This window comes from Saccoglossus kowalevskii, chromosome 13 (genome assembly GCF_978046115.1).
Source record: "Saccoglossus kowalevskii chromosome 13, keSacKowa6.1, whole genome shotgun sequence".
Taxonomy (NCBI): domain Eukaryota; kingdom Metazoa; phylum Hemichordata; class Enteropneusta; family Harrimaniidae; genus Saccoglossus; species Saccoglossus kowalevskii.
In genome coordinates this window covers 10,869,552-10,891,144 of record NC_140653.1, presented here as the reverse complement: position 1 = coordinate 10,891,144, position 21,593 = coordinate 10,869,552, and the positions used below count along the sequence as shown (strand labels likewise).

At 32.8% G+C, this 21,593-nt stretch overlaps 1 protein-coding gene across 1 annotated transcript in view; it reads left to right on the top strand.

Moving 5' to 3' along the window:
- The first annotated feature begins 5,045 nt into the window (after positions 1-5,045).
- LOC102808298 (OTU domain-containing protein 7B-like) overlaps positions 5,046-21,593 on the top strand; it is a 51,420-nt gene continuing 34,872 nt past the window's right edge. The window contains exon 1 of the mRNA XM_085506907.1: positions 5,046-5,176. The gene's annotated coding sequence lies outside the window, so the exon portion shown is untranslated. The remainder of the gene's footprint in view (positions 5,177-21,593) is intronic.

Sequence of the window (21,593 nt, the reverse complement as noted above, 5' to 3'; positions counted from 1 at the left end):
TCTGCCTTCCTCTATTGCCAAGTTATGGTTACTAATTCTAAATTTTGTCAACATTTTCTTTTTATGAGTGTCAAGTTCATTCAAATATGGCTCAAAGATGTATTCTGTTTTAAATTTAGCATATGTTCTCAGTTTGCTATTTTCTTTGGAAATCATTTCTTTCCAGAAACTGGTATATTTATTTGCAAGGGAAGTTTTTAAAATTTGATTAATTTGATTTTTGTGTTTGATAGGAAGTGTTTTTTTCTTTTATGAAATTTAGTGAATTGTCTTTCAATATTGCATTCAGCCATTTGTATTGTATAGTATTGTGTTGTGTTTGTTCTAGGTATGCCTGTTTTGTAAGATTATCATCTGGGAGATCCTTTATATGCAACCAGTAATTAATAGCTTGAACTTTTGCACTGAGCAGTAGTGGATAATGACCCACCTCTGCTCTTGATGCTAAGTTATAGGATTTTTATTTACTTGTAAGATTTGTTTGCAGAATTTAATATTGATTTTTTCAATTGATGTTTTGTCCCATTTAGCATTGTCCTGAATGTCTTGCAAGTCTAGGGCCCATAATTCTGAGCCATAAAGCAAAATTGGTTTTATGTAAATGTTAAATAGTTTCATTTTTAGTTTTATGTCTAGATTTCCTAAAAGTACTTTGTTCATAATGTAAATTGATTTTCCAGCTTTACCTGCTAAATTTGACATGGCATCAACAAAACTCCCATTTGATTTTATTGTGATTCCTATATATGTATAACTGTTTGTTGTTTGAATGTTTTCATTTCCAAAATTGAATTGGTATTTTTTTCTCAATGTTGATGAACCGAAGATAACAACTTGAGTTTTTGAAAGGTTCACATTCAATTTCCACTTATTGCAATATTTATTTAGTGTATTTAATGATGTCTGTAGACAAGCCTGGGTAGTGGAAGTGAGGGCTAAATCATCTGCATATAAAATAGAGTTAACAGTGTTATTATTCAGGAGTGGTGGTTCAGTATTAGCATTATCCAAACTATCCTTTAAATCATTAATAAAAATGTTGAAAAGAGTTGGGCTAATTGTACATCCCTGTTTTACTCCTCTATTAATGGTGAATTCTTTGGTTATATAATTATTTATATTAATGCAAGCTTTTGTTTTTGAATACATGTTTATTATTATTTTGTAAATCTTGCCATTAATGTTATTTTTTTAATAGTTTATAGAATAGCCCTACTTTCCGTACCGTGTCGAATGCTTTGGCAAAATCTACAAAACAAACATAGAGTTTTTGTTTATTTTTAGTCTGTTTTTGAATTAGAGTTTTTAATACAAAAATTTGATCAGTTGTTCTGTGGTTTTTTTCTGAAGCTGGCCTGGTTGTTTTTAAGTATTTTATTTTCTTCAATGAAACAGTTTATGAGTTTATTTATGATGGAACAGAAAACTTTACCAATACAACTTGAAACTGATATTCCCCTGTAATTTTGAGGGTTTAATTTGTCTTCTTTTTTAAAAAGATGAGTTATGCAACTTAAATTCCAAATATCTGGGAAAACTGAGCTACTCAAAACTAAGTTAAACAATTTGGTGAGTGAATTAATTAGATAGTTTGAGCTGTATTTTAATAGTTCTAAACTGAAACCACCCAAGCCTGATGTTTTTTTGGATTTTAGCATTTTCAGTGCTCCACTAACTTCTTTTTCACTAATAACCTTATCTAAGTGATCATTCACTATCATTTTCTCTTCATGCTCTGATAATTCTTTCATTATATTTTCCTGGAAACTATTATCATCTTTTTTATTGTTTAGTGTTGCATAATATTCCGACAATTTAGTTGCTGAAATTGGATTATCACTATTCTGATCTGTATTTTTCATATGTTTAATAATTTTCCAAATTTCCTTTGAAATTTTCTTGTTGAAGAGTTCTGAGTTTATTAAGATAATTTTCTTGGATTTTGTTTTTCTTTTGTTTTATAAGTTTCTTAAATCTTTTCTTTTTAGAATAAAAAGTTTGTCTTAGTTTCATATCAAATGGAAAATATTTATCAACTTTGCACAAGCCATTAGATCACGTTTACTCTGGTTGCATTGTTTATCAAACCATCGGGGATTCTTTTTTTTTGTTTGTTTTTGTGAATATTTTTATTGGGATTGTTTTTGTTAAAAAATAGCTGAACTTTCTAGTAGCTGATTACATTTCTGGGATGCTATATTTACATCACTATGAATTAAAATTGTGTTATTAAACTCTTCAATTGTATTCTGTTTATCTTTTGATGCTAATCTATCATGGTATTTAAAAACTGATAATTTATCCCATTTCCACTTCCTAGGCATTGGCTCTAATTCAGTGTGTTCGTGTACATGTTGTGTAGTGTGCACATTAAGTAATGTTGAAATTTGGCAATGATCTGAATAATATGTCAAATTGTGGACTTTGAAATATTCAAATTTGTTGAGAAGATCAGTTGTTGCTAAGCCATAGTCTATATTTCAACACTAACCATAGAGGGCAGTATTAAAAACAGCATACAGCATACATCGATGCGAATGAACTGGACAATAACTTACTTGGTATCGAGTATAATCGCTATATGCTCCAAAATTTTGGCACTTACATTCATAATCTGCAGTTAATTTTTCATTCCTCATTCACTTTATGGTATATATAATGGTTATCAATAACAAGTTTATTTGCAATTCTGCCAGCTATGCTATAAAAATTACTGCGATAAATAAATAAATAATAATAATACTGACATACAAGTAACCAAACTATATATATTACAACATATGTAAAGAGTAAAACGACGGTGCTTGTCAATATGTGGAAAAATATATATCGGGAAGACGATCTCTTGAAACTGATAAGGGTACTGTAAAGGGGTTAATTATTCACTGTGTTTTAATTTAGCTCATTTTGCTGACTGGAAAATGCGCTAAATTAAAACCCAGTGAATATGTAAAATTTAGCATAGAACACATTATCTAAATGATGAATTTAAAACCCACTGAATATGCCTGAAATGGTAAATCAGTGAAATTTAAACCTAGTGAAAATTAGTCATTTTACAGTATTCAATAAAACAGAAATCGCATGAGACAACTACTACGGCAGTTAGTGAGGTTTTATGGGCGGACGAAATATCAGATGCACTTGAAACAGTGCCAAAGGTATGTTGAACTTTGACATATTTTTAATTGAGAAATCAAATCCATATAAAATGACTTACAAAACAATAAGACAAAAAGATTAAGATTAAATCTACCTTTTTGACTGACAATTGATCATACCGACGAATAGTCATATACCGTAATCAGCATTGTTCCCAAATGGGCATGGGGACCAACTTCTTGAATTAATTGTTCGTTTTTTTCTTTAAAAGGACGACTTTGACACGGGTATTTCGCGATGGGATCCCCGGAGTTTTTTTTTCTTCAAGTTCCAAAACAGCCAGTCCACGTGTGAAAAAACATGAGGTGAGTTTGTCGCGTCTATCTATAATAGGTCAACCATTTTAAATTTTAAATCATTGGGCGTGGGTGGAAGATTTGCAGGAAAAATTGTTAGCACATTAAAGAACATTAAAATGTGCAGGTAAGACTCTGTGGAAAATTGTACTGGTCACACTCAACCTGCCACCCCCATGATTTGAAATCGTTCATCCCTAAGAAATAAAGATGCTGTTCTACTTGTGTTACATGTAAACATTTATCAATTTAAAATATGTATAAAACCAACATTCATTTCATAGTCACTCCAGTTTTCACTTTTCTAAAATTATTTATATTTATTTATTTGAGATATCAATATGTTTCCCAATTACAGGTACTCATAAAATACAAATACAAAAATATTTACAAAAATAATATAAAATAAAAAGAAATACCTAAAGTTCAACTTATGGCATTTAAAACAGATATAGATAGAAGAAGATAGACTCGTAAACATGTCTCCTGGACCAGCAATATAAATACAATTTAAAAAGTCGAGAGATTAGTATCTTCCACGCTGTCGCAAAGAGGTAATTTGAAGGGATATACGGAGCGGAGATTTCTGGAGGGAGCATGAAAAGCAATGTTGGAAATAGTGTACGGAGAATCAAAAATATTATTAAGGCATTTAAACTGATAAAAAAACTTTTCACTCCCATAGTACTTCCGCAGACACACCGGCGACCGCCAACATAACTAAAAATAACCCTCGCTCTCAGGAGCTGAGGAATTACTAGTAGTTACGGACATAAGGGCAGCACAGACTCACGGAGGACTGTGGGGACGTAATCGCGGTCCGTCGAAGCCTACTCATAAACGCAAATACTCAGAATTGATTCGTTTTGCAATAAAATGTACTCTTTCGCAATATAACGTTATTGACTTGAAAAAAAGTTGGGGGTTACAAGCCTAAATATCAAGTAAATAATGAGATTTTTGTATTTTACAGTGTGGCTATTTTATCACTATTATAATGCCCCAGGTTTCTATGGCAAAGATATTATGTCATACCTCAAATTGTAGACTGGTGACATAGGCTTGAAAAACATATATCATTATTATTTTGTTGTCCTGAATTATTTCAAAAATCGGGGTTTTAAAAAGTGCCAAAAAGCATTTTTTTCTTTTTCATTGTGGAATTGTTCTAAAAATAGCGATTTTTGAATAATATTTAGTTTCTCAATATACGTCACTGTAACACACAAAACATTGCTTTTCATGTTGCCATGGGACAATATCTCCATGATTGTACACAATAAACTAATTAACTTTTCATGCTATTAATGACCAATTTTTACCAAAATTAAGAGCGGACTTCAACCTCTATGATGTCATGGGTATGTGTCACAAGCACGGGTTGATCCTGTTTAAACGTTTAAACTACTCGTACACTAGTGCCAGCCTGGTGACATGGCATTGTCAAGGCTAAAATATTTACGTATTAGTCACCAACATCAGTACGCAGCTGTGAAACATTTTTTGTTTGTTGACATCCCACTCAAATTCACGTTGAGGGCGGTGGCGTCCAGAAAAGTGACGTAATGAAGTCTATTTGCGCATGCGTCACTTCAGTCCTATTTTAAACAGTGCATATGAAATAACAATGCACGGTGAATTTCTCCGTAAATATAGTACCATTCGCGGTGTGGATATGTCAGGTATATCTGAAACGATCCTTAACTAGTTACATAACGGTAAGTACACGACCGATATTGAATAGTGTTGCTAGTTACGCTCTTACAGCTGTGACCACCGATGGTGATCGGACGTTGTCTGAGCCCCCATGTAACTATGTACCGCAGCTTTCCATAATTTCGTTTGGGGGCTGTCCTCTTGATGCATCGCGTCACACTAAATTGTGACTAGGTCGATGGCTAAGATTTATATTATCTGTGTTTTTCTTTCTCACTCGATTATGAACTATAGTCGAATTTAAAAATATGTTGATTTTGCTTCTCGCTTATTCGGTGACTAGGTAGTACGTAGCAATAACATGTACTGCAAGTAGGACAGTCAGCTGCTTGATTAGTTTCAATTCTGTGTTGTGCATCTTTGATTGATTATTTTGGAATGAGTATATACGTATTATTATTTCCATGTACCGATCGATATAACGCGTAGTATTTTGATCAATGGCGTTAAGTAGGCATAACCCAATCAGTTCGTTTCAGTATCTTTCATTCTATGTAAAGTCAGCTCATCCATTGCCAAGTGCACTGATACTTGACTCCTGTTTGATAATGACCTCATATCCTATCTTGTAAACAGTATGATGACTGGTACATGTATACCAACCAGACTGGTTACTGTAAAACCATTTATTTTCTCTGGTATTCAATTAATCTCACTATTTTGATTTTCAATCATTTTCACTGGCATAAGTTCATGAATTTGTTCTATTGTTATATTACATGTTTACGTTATAATTATCAAACTTTTACTTATCAGCGAAAATAGCTAAGTTAAAACCCAGTCAATAATTAATACATTTACAGTATATTTGATGTGGATTTATACTGACTGGACGGCAAGACACATGCAGCCCAGCTGGGGTCGCCAGGTTTTGCTATTTGGTGTACAATTTACGCTGGTACTGTACTTAAGCATATGTATTAGTGGAATTGTCAGTAGCCAGGTCATGTTTTGGGTAAATTATAACCATTTGGCAGAATACAAAATGTATCATTGGAGTCATAGCTAGGTTACAGATACATTTGCTTTTGTGGTCGTTGTTGGGTAACTCTTTAACCTTAGTGGTAGTTATTTATAGATATTAGTTCTGCTGGTACATGTACATCTATATTAGTAGTAAAAGCAAAATATTATTGTTTGCAGTTTTCATCAAGTGTCTACCAAATCATAAAAACTGCATTTTATAATGCTGAATTAAAAGTTATAGATTGTTGACTATTCAAACCGCCAGCCTGGCACGATCAATTGACATACTGTACCCCAGAAACTAAACAGATATTCCTGTAGGTCTTTGCATATTGATGTCATGTTTACATTTTTACCAACCAGTATGCGAATGTCTAGTAACAAATGTCACTGACTGATCAGTAATTGTTTGCAATCGATGTGACATTGTTACCGGAACAGGAACACATACATGTACATGTATATTTATTAATAACAACAGCAGTGAACATTGTCGTTGTTTTAGTTTCGTTATGAACAAGCGGTTCTTGCCAACCAGTCTCTGTGCACATGCATGCGTATGAATTGTAAACAAGTGTGTTGGCCTATACCATAGTTATACAGCATGTAGGTGGCAGTTTGGATTGAAGCCATAATCTGTCTCATCTATAGCAACAGGTTTGGAATCCCCTGTTGGTGGGTCAAGCATGGTGACTTGAGAATTGGTACAATGCATGATTTTGTTTGTGAGTATTCACTCACTGGAGATGAGGGAGGGGCAGCAGTTGTAGCCAGTTGCTTTGCAGTGAGCAGAGATTAATTAATGATCACAATGAAGTTTTTACTGACCTACACAGGTACATTGTATGTCTGAAATAAAAGCATACATTCACTAAAAATTGCATTTGTATGTCGGATTATTAAAATATGACTTATTTTGACCATAGACACACTTTTGTCTGTTACAAAAGTGCATGAAATAGTACCGATAATAACTTAAGCAAATACAGAAGTCAGATCCAGTTTAATACAAAACTAGATTTTGGAAGCCCAAATGTTTGTAAGAAATTAGCTAGACTTACATATATGCGCCACCTACTGGCTGTCTTCTACCTCTGCTGGGGATCAAATATACAGTACTGTTCGAGCATAACTTAACATTTAGCCAGATTTATACTGGCTTAAAGATAGCTTTGATTGCTTTCAAACTGCCACATATCTGTGCAAAGTAATTTACCTAAATATGTCTCATATTAGTCATATTGGTAAATACTATGAAAAATAAGTTAAAATTATTGATGCATTTATATCGATAATTTTTTATGAAAATGCAAAACCAACTGATAGTCAGCATCGGGGTTAAGTTACCGTCAGACTGTACTGTACAATCTACTGTCATGTACATGTTTTATTCACAGCAAAACCTTTGTACAATTAAATCAACTGTATTTACTATAAACCTGCACACATTTATAAAAAAAAATTATCAAGACCTGGTAATAGGATATTATTTATTTCAAACAAAAAATACATGTTTTTTGAAATGTTGTCCCAAAATTGTAGCTAGAAAAATAAATTTTGATTATTTCTATGGTTAGATATCATTAAATTCAAAACTTTTTTTGATTGTTACCTGTTTTCCAGGTATTCAAATGTATTGTAAATGCATTAATTATTCACTGGGTTTTAATTTCGCTATTTTCGCTGATAAGTAAAATCTGCTAACTTAAAAAATCTACGTGAACATGTAAAATAACAATAAAACTAACTGTTTTGTCAATTCGTGAAATTAAAATTCAAAATAGTGAAATTAAATGCCAGTGAAAATAAATGGTTTTATAGTGATCAGTCAAATTTGTGTGAGGTTGTGAGACATGGAACATTTGCCTCAAAGTTTAATTTTTTGTCCTAGGTTTTGTACTCTTGTGCGAAAAATTGTCTCACAAGAATGTAAAAAAATGCAAGTGACAATTTATTTAAGTGTGGAATAATATTTGAACAAAATAAACATTTGAGTATACTGTCCAGGGGTTTTTCTAGAAAAAATGAACAAGAGGGAGCACACATAGGCGAAGAAGTGGAGCGACCAAGCTAGCACAGAAACAACATGGCGGATCAACCTGGAAATGCCATATTGGAAAGTTTCTGCGCCATTTTAACGGTGTATCTATCGCCATTGAAATATTTTTTGAGTAATTTTAGTGTATTTTGTGCCCAGACACATTGTCAGCTTTTGTTGCTGGGACGTTTTCACAGAGAAAAATGTATTTGAGAAAGATTCCATGTTGAAAGTTCAATTGGCAATTCGATAAGAGGACCCCTGTTCCACGGTTTACATGTAAGGGGAACAAAATACTCCATTTCTGTCTCTAGATCCACATGAACTATGAGAAATTGTCTCATAGTTCCTAAACTGATGGAACAATTCTACCCTGCATATTTAATTCCTGGTGCGAACACTGCATACTAGTTCAAAGAATAGTCCACAGTACTGTTTAGCACAAATTGAAAGATATGGCACAACCAATTTTAACCAAGACCGATTACAAATCACACCATTACCACTTTCAAAACTTTTCGCTTTTAATCTGACATGGATTTGACTCTTTTTTTTTTTTTCACTAAAAATATTATTGAGGATTTATTCAAACTGGCAGTTGAATTGTGATATCGCTCCTACTGTTGTGAACAAACTAAAAAATGGTGTAGTGGAAGTGATGAACTTGAATCTGAACTTACAGAGTGACACTAAGATCATTTCAATGTGTGTGTATTACAGTGGAATGCAAATGTAGTGGCATACTGATGATCTATGTGCTGCAAAACTTTTGTCTCTGGTTTCTTTGAGGAAACAATACCTCTTAGTGATTAGTGTCCACCCATTCAGTCAAACACTGGTGAAGTATTGAAAAGGAAGAAATCATTATACTACTACTATAACTACTGCTAGTTTTCGCTTTTCATTTTTTTTTATTGGCATTTTAATCTGAAAATGGAGCCATAGGATGCATATTCTTTAATAGATTGTTCACTACAACTTTTAAAGTGAAAGTCTATGCAGGCCACATATTGGTCTGAAAAATGACCAAAAATTTAATTTTTTGTTATTTCCAAGCCCAAAATTGTAGTTTTGTGCAACAAGAATGCCATTTTCAAAAATGGTTTTGCAAAAAACCCAGTTGGTACTTTTGTTTTTATTTTTTCCCCGAAAGCTGATCCATATATAGTGCTTTTTTATATCCGAAATGTTAACCCATCTTTAGGGAGTGCCCCTTGTCTTGATTTACTTATTACAGTGTGAGATGAACAGTAGTCATAACAAACACTGCACTAGTACCTAAGTATATGCATACATGCATAGCACTGTGTCCGACTCCTTGCATATGGTAATCTGCAACACGCTCAATCTTTATTGACATGTGACTATTGAGATGTTTTCATAAGATAAGAGAATCGCTCCTACCCAGTACTACATGTATGCTAGTACAATTTCTTGAATGTCAAGATTACCATCTAGAATGTCAATAAACACTAATGTGGCACTATTTTATTTATTTTTGAAAATGACCTTATATTCACTGTCTAAATTGATAACAAACTACTTATATTGAAACAGTTTTGATAATATGTATTTATAGCACTATTAAACAAATGTTAAAGGTGGTTGTCATTAATTATGTTTGTTTGATATGGGTCCCATATTACACACAGCAATTTATACACATGCCAAGCTAATGTGTTTATTTATTACACATGATTTGACTGCACATGGTCATGACTACCTTAGCAGATTTTGTAATATTCATTCCATGGCTTACTTATTCAGGCATTTACTTATGAATATTCATTCCATGGCTTCCTTATATAGATATTCACTCATGAATATTCAAATCATGGCTTCTTAATGTAGGCATTTACTTATGAATATTCATTCCATGGCTTCCTTATATAGATATTCACTCATGAATATTCAAATCATGGCTTCTTAATGTAGGCATTTACTCATGAATATTCATTCCATGGCTTCCTTATATAGATATTCACTCATGAATATTCAAATCATGGCTTCTTAATGTAGGCATATTTACTCGTGAATATTCATTCCATGGCTTCCTTATGCAGGTATTTACTCATGAATATTTAAATTATGCCTCCCTAATACAGGCATTTACTCATGAATATTCAAATTATGCCTCCCTAATACAGACATTTACTCATGAATATTCAAATTATGCCTCCCTAATACAGGCATTTACTCATGAATATTAAAATTATGGCGTTTCAATATAGGCATTTACTCATGAATATTCAATAAGAGACTCCTTTCAGATTTTGTTGATTATAATTTTAAATATGTATTTAATTTTTCATAAATTTTATTTCATTATTTATTTGCTGGTAATTTGTTGGTTATCGTGAAATGTGTACTATAACCAAAATAGAATAAAATAGAGTCAATTAAAATGAAATAAAATAAAATAAATTCATATTTGAAAATAATGAAAAAATAAATAAATAACAAAACCCAAACTAGAATCTTATTTAAATAATCGGATTGGGCTTTGAAATAAATTTGGAGTGCATTGGATAAAACAATACATTTTCAGGCAAGAATAACTATTTTCATAACTATTTTTAGTATCAAGATTATTGTACAAAGTAGGCTCCAGTTTAATAAAATAAAATGTCATATCATGCATCCTCGTCTAGTTTGAAGGGCAATGTTATAAAGAACTTACAACTTTATGAGGATTTAAAATGATGGTGATGATAATTATAGGGCGGTGGTCGCCGAGCTCGGTTCTGTTCGTTGTGGGACTCATAGCAACATATGCAACATGTATAAAATACATTGTTTGTTTACACAAAATTTGAATAGCCCTGTGCAGTGACCATCGGCCTTTAATAATTACATTGCTCATGCATCAGGTGTTACCGTTTACATACATTATATTAATAATAATTCAATTATGGACTTGATATGAATATGCAATGCCATATTTAATTTATTAATTGATCGGCTGTTCACATGTTCATTTTCAGCTTCTTCTGAGACAAATGAACATACATGTATATTGTTTCAGTGTCCTCCTAACCAAGCCATGATATTGCAATTTAGGAGTCAATGCAGAGCTGCTCACAAGATTGTGCCTGATTGGCTATCCAACTCTAACACCAATCAGGCCAATCAGAGAGCAGCTTGTTTGTTGAAAGTTTTTTCAACGTATCAAATTCTGCCTTGTAAATACTGTAAAAAGATTAATTATTCATTGGGTTTTAATTTTGCTTATTTCGCTGACTGGAAAATGTGCTCAATTAAAACCCAGTGAATATGTAAAATTTAGCATAGAACACATTATCTAAATGATAAAACCGTGAATTTAAAACCCACTTAAATATGTCTAAAATGGTAAATCAGTGAAATTTAAACCCAGTGAAAATTAGTCATTTTACAGTATGCTTCAGTTCAATTGCAATTGATGGATGGTTCTGAAATTCTGACTAAATATTCTTCTTGAAAAAAGATTCAGGCTGCTCATGAATATTGCATTTTTCTACAACAGAAGACAAGGAAAAAACCTCATTTTTCTCCAAGGCCACAGATGCTCATCTGATGATTGTGCTTATCAGATTCTGTATCATTAATAATAATAATAATAATCTATTGTAATAATAATCTTAATTCATTTGAGTATGACTGTATGAGGAGATATGGAAGCTTAGTGGAGCTTATCAAGAACTTCTCATTGCAGTGTTTTTTATAAGACTTAGGAATGTAAGAATGTAGTGGGAGCACCACCACCCCAAAAATTATTGTATATGGATCTTGTAAATATAAGTTGTTAATTTTACCATAGACACACCTATAACATTTACGTAAGCAAATATTCTACTAATAGACCAAGTATGGTACCGGTATTAAGGTATAGATGCAGGTTCGTTGTCGCTTGGGAGTGAATTTTCTTCTTTTTTTTTTGCTTTTTATTATCCAAACAGTCTTGGCTGTTAAAATTTCACAGCATTATGAATAGTGGAACATACTCAAAAGACGATTTTAAAATATGGAAAACAGGCACAAACATACTCTCTTTTGAATGCTTAGCAAGATTTAGCAACGCTGTACTTAAATAATCAAAAAAAAAGCATGGTGAAAAAAAAGTAATGACAGGATCTCCATATTATGCACTGTATTTCACTATTTACAAAATGATAAATTTTGAACTGTTTCAGCTATTTTAATTATGAGCATTAGCAAACTTCTTACTGAGTGAATGGTTATGCAAATTAGCAATTTTCTTCACTTGTGTTTTTCAGTTTACCATGGAAGTTCAAATCTAAATAGCTCGCACAATTCTTGTTTATTTTGAGTGACACTTTCACACAACGTTTATCAGTTGTTTATTAACAAGAGGGCGTCCAGGTGTATATATAGTACGTTTTGTTTTCATGTTACAAAGTTGTCAAGTAGGATGTGTGCCGTATATTCAATCCCGGTCAGTATTTCACACTTCGAATGTCATTATCCAAGAATGCAAAGCTTTAAAAATAAGCCCAGACGTCCTTTGGTTCGTAGAGACGTTGTCAAAATAGTGCGAAAACTGACAAAAACTGTGGCAGCTAATTAATTTTCAATCTCTCTGACCAACCAGAAAACACTAACGGAGATAATGCCCGTTTTATGAAAGTGACATTAATCGTCCACAAAAATGGCTATTGTATCACGACGACATGTCAAAATCCATCATACATGGACGCAGACCATGCGAAGTTAGACGGCCAGGTTGAAATGGGCTGTAATATTTTGCTACACAAGGCTATTCGCAGTTTTAGTACTCAGTCGTTCAAACGCCGGTGAGAAAAAGTCAAAATGAAAGACAACTATTGTAAATCGAAACAGGTCTCATTCAACTACGAGCAGACGAGACGGTCGATACAAATTAAAATGAACCCTGACCTCTGGAAATACCTCATTTATAGAGTGCCTTAGTACCAGAGATCGCTGAGCACGGCCGTAAAATGTACTTTGCGTCATCGCTACAGATGCATGCTAGCTGACAAGGGGGTTTCCGATTAAGGTAACCAAGATGGCATCGCAGAGTGCGTGATTTTTCCCGCGGTGATTTTTCCCGAGCATTTTACGTTTGTGTATTTTGCCACTGAAAAGTTAGTTATCGATGACAGCACAGCAATGGTGTTTATTCATTGCATCGCAATGCTATCAGCACGGTGATTGTTACAGCGAAACGAAAAATGTATAATTAGTCAGTTTTATAATGCCTTCGGAGAAAAAATGTGTGAAAAAAATATTTAACAGTACTCCACTGGAAGCTGCCATGCTAGAAGTTTTCGACATGTTGCGAGATAAGGGTTAAAAAGTTAACTTATCATTTACAACTGTATGTTTTTTAGCTCCGCTGTCGACTTTGTCGAGCGGAGCTTATCATATGAGTGATTGTCCGTCGTCGTCGTCCGTCGTCGTCCGTGTCAATGTTTTACTGAATGCTTTGATACTTGGTGTATATGTACCTTGGGTAGACCTCTCTTAGGTTTGTTCATTTCATGTTGATATCTTCAATTTTCTAATTTTGGTGAATATTTTTGTCATTTTTGGTAAAAAGTGATATTTTCGACTTTTTGTTAAAAATCACAAGTCCAATTGCTTTGATATTACATATATAGGTACTACATGTGGACCTCTCTCAGATTTGTTCATTTTGTGATGATATCTTTAATTCTTTAATTTTAATGAATATTTTTGTCATTTTTGGTAAAAAGTGATATTTTCGACTTTTTATTGAAAACCGCAAGTTCGATTGCTTTTATAATACATATATAGGTACTACATGTGAACCTCTTTCAGATTTGTTAATTTTGTTGTGAAATCTTTAATTATTTAATTTTGATGATTATTTTTGTCATTTTTGGTGAAAAGTCCGATTGCTTTTATATTACATATACCGGTATACGTACTACGTGTGGACTTCTTTCAGATTTGTCCCTTTGCTTTTATATAAATCTTGTTCATTTTCTAATGATATCTTCAGTTCTTTAATTGTAATGTGCATTGCTAACAGCGAAGCTATCTCAGCCGAGAGGCTGCTTGTTTTTAGTTTGCAAGACTACATGTAGTTGATAGCGCTTGAGGTAAAGACAGAGTCACGGACAGGAAGTTACACATCGCGGCACCGTAACTAAGGCCAGCAACTCATTTGCATATAACATCAACAGTGACTTGTCAATCAAAGTGCAACGTAAACAAACTTTTGGGACTTTTAATCACATACGCGTGCCTCGGTTCCCTATATTTTAAAATCGATTTTTGGAGTATGTTCCAACAATGACAATGCTCCGAAATTTTAACACTATCTCGCCAAGACTGTCTGGGTAAGATAAAGCAAAAAATTGGAATGTTAAAGAGGTTCTACTTTGAAACAATTATTTTATGTGCACATGCATATAAACCATTAAAAATCGTATCCCTAATAGAAGCTGCATTCATTTTTTTTGAACAATTGAAACCCCTAAATTCACCATTTTTCATATGTGTAGATGCTGTAATAGAAACCATATGCTTTCTGTTGAATTGTACCATTTTAATAGAAGCTGTGGTTTTAATACAGATTTTATAGTACTTGCATATCTTATTTGCACACATCTCCAAAAAAAGCATGTAGACGTAAACCAAAATGGCATTTATTTAAAATAGATGTATGACTTATTTTGACCAAAAATACACCATACTATGGACATGCAATATTGATAGAGCAAATACAGTATATACCATTATGTCTTGTTTTTGCACTTAGGTGGCTGAGTGGGGTGGGTTTGGGAATGTTTGGGGGCATTTAGTTGGTACACATCTTCTCATATAAAATCGTGTAGATTAGTCAGTTTTCAACCTGTTCAAAATGTATACATGTACACACATACATGCATGTGTTACCCACCTGTATTGTAGATATACCTCATCCAATCACATCTACATTTTTTCAAACTTTACATATACATTATACCTTGGGAGACATATACATTATACACGTCCATTTGTTTCATGTCTCGGTTCAAGATGGCCTATTGGCAGCCATTAATGTTAAAAATTTATCAAATTCAAGCATTTCTACAACTCTAGAACCAAATCTTGGTAGTGTGTGGATGGATTTTGTTAAAACTTTGTACATACATACAACCTTATGGGACTCTCATGCACATTATTTTGTTTCTCAAAGTAAATTCAAAATGGCAGACTGTTGGTCATTTTGTTTAAATGAATGCTGTCCTAGAAGTATCTGTGAAGTGCCTTGACTGATCATACACTGTATTCAAACTTTATATACATTTTGTATACCTTAAATTATTTTAACTGGAATTAATTTTCATGGAAAAGACTTTTTGGTGTTTTATATAGAGTTTATTTTCAATGATTATTGAGTTAAATGTAAAATATAGGAAAAAAGGTATGGTAAATTCGCTGAATTATATTTTCATTGAATCATCCCTTCAGCAAAAATAGCAAAATAAAAGTATTTTATAATATATTATATTTTACACAGATCGGGGCAAACTACGTTTATTAATAATGTTGGTCGCATTTTACCATAGCCGCAAAGTGCACTGTCGTAAATTTTGTAATTCGATACCACAAATAGGACTATGCGTTAATGACGTAAGTATCGTCCCGTTCTACCTTAATGAATGCTGTTCCAGAGCCATAATCGCTAACATGCCTTGACTGATTGCAATCAAACTTTAAAACTACAATGCACATTATACATTGTTTATTTACTTTTTTCTAAATTCTTCCTTGAAATCCAAAAGCCAAAAATCAGTAAGGCTTTGCTCTTTCATGCTTGTGGATTAAACACAGCATTTTGTTCTTTCTTACAAATGATTTATCTCTATGGACTTTGAAATCAAATTATCCTTTGAAAATGACAAACATTATGATAATGCAATCATTATTCCTTTTTGTAATCCAAGATTTTCATTGGAAGTGGTATATGCTGTTTTTTTTTTTGCCATTGTGATTGATAATTTCCCAGGTGGCCTTCTTAGTAAACAGATTGAGATATGTTCTTTATTTAAGCAAAAACTAGCATCATAATCATCATACAATCTGTAAGCAGATTTGATGTAAACAAACAATCCATTTGTATTGTATAAATGTACACATGGGACCCATACAGTACAAGACACGATTTTACATACATTACTACCGAGTAATATTTAGAAAAACTACATTTCGATATGTCCGGCCTTTTCAAACATTTTTTGGTGAGGCTAGGGGCTGAAGTCTGAACAGTTTGATGCATGTTGCTCATCACCAGGCTATTAGCCAGGAATTTACAACTGCCACTCCAAAACAATTCAACATATTGAAAATGTACATGTAGATGGTTTTGGATATATTTTGATAAAATTATCAAAGAACAATAGGAAAAAAAATGGTAAAAAGTTGCTAGTCCAAAATCAAAGTTGCCAGTCTGTTTGGTGGGTGGACTGGTGGCTCGCTAAAACCCTGCTCATCACTGCACGAAGCTTATTTGCATACCACTCATTTGCATATTGGAATATATTCAAACTCCATGTCTCTGTCTGTTAGCACAGTTATGTTTAAGTCTTCCGGTGCTTTAATCAATTTATTAAAATGTTTTACGCCCTAAACCTGAATAAATGTTCGGTTAAAAAGATTAAAATAAACATGACTGACTTTATAAACTGACTAGAACTTTTGTGTTCTATGACTGTAAGATGAAGAGAATCAAATCCATTCAAGCCAGAAATAGTATTAAAATATTCACCAAAAAACAAAATGAATGGAGATGTTAGGAAATTCTTTTGAGTGAAAATAGTGTTTAATATTTCTTTTGCAGGTATACATGTATACGTAAACAGAATGTTATTTCTTCCTAGTGTATCACATTAATTCACTACAAAAACATTACTTTGCACAACGTAGTCTGTGTTAAAATTGTTCGTATTTACATTTTACAGAAGTCAGACATTAATAAATAGTTTGGTTGTCACATACATTTTTTTCCACTTTGTAGTTCAGTATCAGGTGAAACAACTGTGGAAAAATGGCCGTGTGTAGTGAGGTGATTAATCACAAAATTGAAGGCTGTCTGTGGCATACATGTAGCTTGTTTGTAGGTACTATTGCATAAAGCACAAAGACCTACAGAAAGGTGATTGGCTTACTGTATACTCCAACCCATCTTGGGCCTATCAATAGTTCCCCCAAAAATTTAATTTAAGTATTAGTGATGAAAAATAGTTCTGAAGGTGTGGTGGTTTGTAAATAATAAAATCCTGTTAGTATTCAATAAAAAGTATCTTCAAAGTTGTCTAAATAATGAATACAACATTATATATTGACTGTGGTGCTTTACTTTATCCAAGTAGTCATTATTATTGTAGATTTTGCTAGGCACTATGTCTGAGAAGGATTTTAATTTAAAATTGACAACCCGATCTAATAATTTATATTTTGCAAATAGCTGCGTTGTATTTGCACTAGTTAGAAGTATCTGCGCTTACATAAATATCCTTTTAAAACAAGCTAGCATAAACAGATCGATATAAGTTTTGCACAAATCTCACCCAAACTCATTTGTTAGTTCAGGCATACTGTACTTGTACTATATTTACTCTATTAGTTATACATATGGCATGGTCAAAAACATTTTTTTTAACCAAATTCAGTATAATAAATACATTATTTGGTTTATGTGGTCTAAAATTAACATTAAGAAATTAAATTAATGTTTACTAAATTCAGGATAATAAATACAATATTTGATTTATGTGGTCTAAAATTTATATATAGAAATTAAAGAAAAGTTATACCAACATTTTGGCATTGAAATTGGTATTTTTTTAAAAACCATGTTGAACAATTATATATTCAGACTCTATAAGGCCCTGAAGAAAGAAAATAACATTTCTGGATTTGTTTTCAAAAGTCTTTGCAATTTCACTGGTGTCCTTTCATTACCAGTTCTCAGTTTTCATCACAAATTCACAAAATCCTACACTTTCCTTTAGAAAATTGGGACAAAATACCCAATTTTTTTGAGTAAAAAGTTGTTTGTTGGCTCCAAAATTAAGGCTCATTTCCAGAAATATTGAAGAATATAAAAAAAAAGTGCATAAAAACTTTGGGGAGGAAGTCTGGTGGTGAAAAGGTTAACCCACCGGATTTTGTTCGTCTTCTCTTTTTAAAATTGTTGATCAAGCCCTCCTACTGTTTTAATTTTAACGCTATCGTGAAATTTTCGATATATGATAATTTGACAGTATTCATGAGAACAACATTTTGCAAAAGTCCCCGTGATATGCTGTCTTGAAGATCCAAACTGAAAAATTTAGCATTTGCACTGTCGCAGGAAAATCATGATCTATAAACCTCTTGTGAAATTTAATCAAATACAGTTCTGTATTTGCTCTATTAGTAGTGCATGTGCATACGTAAATGATCAAGGTATATGTGTGGTCAAAATAAGTAATTTTTTATTGATTCAGCATACAGTAAAATTTGGGTTTATGTTCTTCAATTAAAGGTGCACTTCTGATGGAGCAAATATGGTATGTCCATTTGGTCTAAAATAAGTCAGCAATTCTAAACATAGAAATGGCAAAATATTCCAGAAAAAAATATGGCGTTGAAAAAATTAAGACAGAATGTCTCAGTGGCTTTCAGTGAATCTGTCAAATCTCAAACATTATTCATTCATCAGTGAATGTCTTTATTTTCTTCAGTGTAACCTAATAAACTAGGTGTGTTTCTGAAAGAATTCTGTGGTTTGTTACAAATGCTTTGAACAGATGCTTAGAAAACACTTCTCAATTAGGGATGTACCATAAAAAAGTTTTAAGGGGGGCAAGTTTAAAACAACAAATCTGAACAGGAAAAAAATTCTACAAAAATATTATATTTACACCAACAAAATTCAGCAACTTCATCCTAGCAAACATTTTCATTTGTAGCTCAAACTAATTTGCATCTTCCCTCCCTCCCTTAGTTTGTAATGATCAAACCCTTATTGAGAAAAAATTTGATACATGTTGCATACTCTCAATGCAAATAAGGAATTCATTATATTTGTTTATATCTGATTTTATTTCTCTATATCATGATACCATGATGAATGTACATCAAAATAAACTAATCCCATTCCAGATTACTCTGTACGTTTGATGGAATATCTTCTCGATAGTTGTGGGTTAAAAGTTAACATTCCAAATGTGTTGTAATACTTAAGTTACTGACATATAAATGTACATATACATCTTCAATTAATTGTTTATGTTCAGCAATCAATATTTATTCAAATCTGATGTAGGTAGACTAGCTGTTCCAATTCTATTCAAGTTATTGTTGGTGTGTATGCCTCTAAGGGGTTCACCATTAAAAACTCTGAGGGATAAAGATGGTACTGTACATGCAGAACTACTTTGCAAATTATTTTTTATTTTGTTCAGGATGATGTTGCCTTTCCCCATCAAGTGTGCGGGATTTTTTTTTAAATAAATGTATATATCAAGTCTGAGTTTTCACTGTGCAGTTTCATTTTTGATTCACCCCCCTTAAGTTTCCAATGGTCAACCCTTAACTACATTTGACCAACTTCATAAATGTAAATAAATCAGGATCAGCTATCAATTGCTAAAGTGACATAAATAAAAGTGTATTCTCACAATGAAATTGTTGGCACTTTAGCTAAATTGAGATTCTGTTACCGGTAATTCATGCATGGAGTCAAATTCACTATAATGGCATGTAGCTATTTAAACATGTTTTACAATAGTTTACAGTGACATAGCCTGCTTTAGTAAGGTGCGCTCCAATTGGTCAACAACAACATCGCCTGTTCTAAATAATGTGTGCTCTACCTGTCAGAAGAGAGCTGCTTAAATGTAGTTTTGCAGTTTGCATTGGCTGACAACAATAAAATGTCAGTAATAAAATACAATGCATATAATACTGATGTCAGTTTTGTTTTGTGATCTGATTCAAGATGGTTGAATAGCAGCCGTTTTAGAGCCAAAAATACATCAAAATTCCATTTTTTCACAATTCCTGAACCAGCTTTTGTTTGTGCATGGATGGATTCTGTTCAAACTTGGTACATACATGTATGTTGAACATAATGGATCCTTGATAGGTGTTATTTTATTTTTCAGATTGGGTTCAATATTGCTGACGTTATATTGGGCATATGCTTATGATTGTTTTATGATTCGATTCAAAATAGCCAAATGCAGCCATTTTAAGACGAAAAATACATCAAAATGACACATTTTGACCATTCCAGAATAAACTTTGTACATATGTTAAACACAATGGGAACTTGATGCACGTCATTGTATTTTTTGGATTTGGTTTAAAATGGACGACTGGCGGCCATTTCGAACAAACATTTTTTTTTTTGTCACTGTCAAATCTAAAAGGGCTGATTGGCAGCCATCGTTTATAAACAAATGTGGATCCACAGAACCATATTTCATACATGCCTGGTCATAATATATCTAGTCATAATGTCATCTGCAAGGCATCTCCTGCACTGCCAAGGCTCATTGGTCAATTTGATTTGATTGGTTGATTGAAATTGCCCTATCATGGAGCAGCATCAATCTGAAGATTTATTTTCCTGAAAATTTGCTTGCATTGTGTTTTATGGGCAACCTATTTGCTCTATCAGTTCACATATGTTTATGTAAATTACAGTGTGTGTCTATGCTTTAGTGATCCCAACATACAATAAATGCAATTTTTGGTTTATGTGCACTTTTATTAGAGATTCGCTTTTAATAGAACAAATAAAACAATCCCAGATATTGTACATTATCTGTTTTTGATACTCACATATCTGATACACACCCATTATCATAGTACATACCTGTACTATGTACTCTACAATTTGTACTTTATTTTGCTTGGGAATTATTTTCACTGAAAATTCCCCCCACTGGTTTATTCTAAATCACCAAAAATGAAGAGGCATTATGCATGACCCATTAAGGTCACACATCCTGGTTCTTTCTGGGGTACTTATTTACAACAAATCTCCAAAAACATGCTGGATGTGTGATCATGCATAAAGTGTATTCACACACAATTTAGGACAACTGAATTTGCTATTTTCACCAAATTTTTAATTTCCAGCTAAAATAAAGTGATTCACAGTTTATTGCTTTTACTTTTACACCAGTTTAATTCATGGTTTGGAATAGGAACATCTGGGGTATTTTGTAGTTGAGTCTGGTATGCATTGACCATTGCCACTTGTATCAACCATGTGCTAAAATGTATGCAGAGAATTCGTTTTCAAGATGGCGCTGCTCGCAAAAGTTCGGCTGGATTTTATTAACCTTTAGGGATTCAATGTCATAGCAAGAGTAAGGGTGTTTGTGCCTCTGTACAAGGAGAATATTTGCTCTCTTAGTCTTAATAAATACCCATATTCAGTCAGT